Raw genomic sequence first — 2627 nt, 5'->3', positions numbered from 1 at the left:
GGATTGGGTGGGATGGGATGGATTTTAAGGTTCCTCCCAACCCAAACCCTTCTATCCCATTTTCCAAAGGGGAAGGGACTCCCTGAAAGCAGAGAGCTGAGCTGGGGCTCCAATGCCACCAGAATTCCACAAGAAATGACTCATGGAGGAGAAGCAGCATTGCTGGATTCCTCCTTCCTTTCTAACTCCTTCTTTTGTGTGTTGATGCACCAAAATCCATCAGCAGGGACGTGCAGGGATGCTGAGCCGGGACGTGCAGGGATGCTGAGCCGGGACGTGCAGGGATGCTGAGCCTGCCCATGCCCTCTCCTGGATCCCAGCTGGATCCCGGTGCTCTGGAGCCACTCCCACACCCGAGGTGAGCAGCCAGGGATGAGTTTTGGAATGTTGGGAGCAGATGTGAGGGCACAGAGGGACATTCCAGAGCTGTGCTGTGGCCCTGACTCCCGGCCCAAAGCAGGAGACACAACAGCCCCGCTCCCCAGCTCTGCTTTCCCGACCTTGAGCACTGTTAGTAAATCCCTAATCCCTGCAAAATCATTTATTTGGGACTGTTTAGCTCTAAACTTTTAACTGATTAGCCCTGCTAAATCCACAAGCTCATTAGCTCTCTTCAGCTGCGTTAATAACGATAATCTCTTTAATGGAAGCAACTCTGGACAGGATTTACCTTCCCAAAAAACTCATTTGACTGGCATTAAATACCCTTCTGCCCTCTAATTCTTCCCCAATTACCAGGGGGGCTGACCAAGAGCTGCTTGGTCTGGGGCAGAGGCCAGGCCAGGCCCTGAGCTCAGGCAGGAGGTGGAAGCTTTTCCCAGCTCCTCGTCCTTCCCTGGGGTTTGGAGCAGTGGGAAGCTGATCCCAAATGGGTCAGGCTGCTCTTCCACCTCTGCCTGGGCTCCTGCTGGGGTTGTTCTGGCTCTGCTGCTGGAAATATCCCCTGAAGGAAGGATGGAAGGAAAGGTTCCTGCTCCAGGAGTGTCGGTGCAGGATTCCAGCTGGGCTGGGGGTTCTCAGGTTTCTCTCAAAGCTGGATTTTCATCTGCTCCCTGTTCCTGAGATCCTTGGTTAACAACTAAACAGCAGCAGCAACAAAAGAATAAGCAGTTTATCATTAATTTGTCATTCAAGGATTTTCCTTTCATCTCCAAATTTCTCACATTTCACATTTTCTTGCACTTCTCTTGTCTGCATTTCCTTTTTTCCCTTTGTAACACTCTGTCTTTTTCATGGCTGCTTTGATTTCTGTGGTTTGTGGAAGGGGCTTCCAGCCAGGCTTGGCTTTTGTGGCTGCAGCATCTTCCTGACACTCAGGAAAATAACCCCAAACTCCCCTCTCCTGCTCCAGGGTTCATCCACATCGCACTCTGTAATTCCATTCCTGCTGCTGCCTTTGGGGAATTGACCTTTGTGAAGCAATAATCTATTTTTGGGTGAATTTGGAGAGGAAAACCAAAAGTCTAAACCAAATCAATGTTGACCATTTCCCAGCTTTCCGTGGGGAGGCTCCAGGGCAGGGAAGTGATGCTGGCACAGATCACACATTTCACAGAGCACCCTGATTTCGCTTCTTGCAGCAGTGGGGATTTTCCTGCTGGATAATTTGGGTCTCTCTCATTATCTCACACCGTGATAAGGCTGCCCCAAACCTCCAACCCCTTCCTGCTCCACCACTGAGGAGTTTGGAGAGGGTTTAAAGGGAGCTGGATAAAACAGGATTGCACTTCCCAGCTGACAGCTTTTGATAAGAGCCCCTGTGCTGTTCCCCACTCCTTTTGTTTGCCCTGGGAGGTTTCCTGGGTCCTGTTTAACTTTGGGAAGCTCTGGCTGTGGTTCCTTCTGGCAGGTGCAGCCCAGAGCGGCTCAGGTGGGAAATCTGAATGGGAAATGCCCATCCTCAGGACCTCTTGTCCTTCTGGTATCTAATAAATCGTTCTGCAGATTGCAAGTGGCCATTTGTATCACTCTGAAAAGGGGGAGGGAGGGCAGGAGAGGGGTTGAGAGGGAATTTGAGTGCCTGGCAGCAGCCAAGGTGAGGTAGGGACCCCAAACCGCCCCATTCCCTGCGATTTCTGTGAGGAAACAGTGGAGAAAAAGCTTTGTGTGTGCTCAGAGGGCTCGAGCAGCCTCCAGCACCTGTCCCAGCCTCCCCCCACCCCGCTATATTTACCCAGGGGGAGCTTTCCAAGAATGGAAGTGGTAAGATAAAACCCCAGAGGGGCTAAAATTAGCCCCAGGCCGGTCCTGCCGTGGCATTTCAGCTGTGAGCTGCACATCTCCAGCCCCTCAGAGCCCCGTCCATCCCAGCCCTGCCCGATCCTCGCCTGCTCTGCTCCTCTCGGGGTTAAACCACGGGGGGATTCCCCATGGGACCCCCTTGGTGCTCTGAGCATCCCCCACACCCAGGTAAGTGGGTGGGCAGGGGGGGACTGGGACCCCCAGGGACAAATGAGTGCCCCGTGTCCTCTGTCACCTCTTTTTGGGGTCTGGACAGCTTCTGGCAGCTCAGGGGGTGACAGAACAGTGAGGGAGGTGCCCAGAGCAGCTGGGGCTGCCCCTGGATCCCTGGAAATGTCCCAGACCAGGCTGGACACTGGGGCTTGGAGCAGCCTGGGATAGTGGAA

At 53.3% G+C, this 2627-nt stretch overlaps 1 protein-coding gene across 1 annotated transcript in view; it reads left to right on the top strand.

The window, feature by feature from the left end:
• Positions 1–2259: 2259 nt before the first annotated feature.
• Positions 2260–2627, top strand: part of ASB12 (ankyrin repeat and SOCS box containing 12) — a 4321-nt gene continuing 3953 nt past the window's right edge. Inside the window, exon 1 of the mRNA XM_015626118.3 lies at positions 2260–2409. The gene's annotated coding sequence lies outside the window, so the exon portion shown is untranslated. The remainder of the gene's footprint in view (positions 2410–2627) is intronic.

This window comes from Parus major, chromosome 4A (genome assembly GCF_001522545.3).
Source record: "Parus major isolate Abel chromosome 4A, Parus_major1.1, whole genome shotgun sequence".
Classification (NCBI taxonomy): domain Eukaryota; kingdom Metazoa; phylum Chordata; class Aves; order Passeriformes; family Paridae; genus Parus; species Parus major.
The sequence above is the reverse complement of the archived record's forward strand: the minus strand, read 5'-3'. Positions and strand labels throughout refer to the sequence as shown.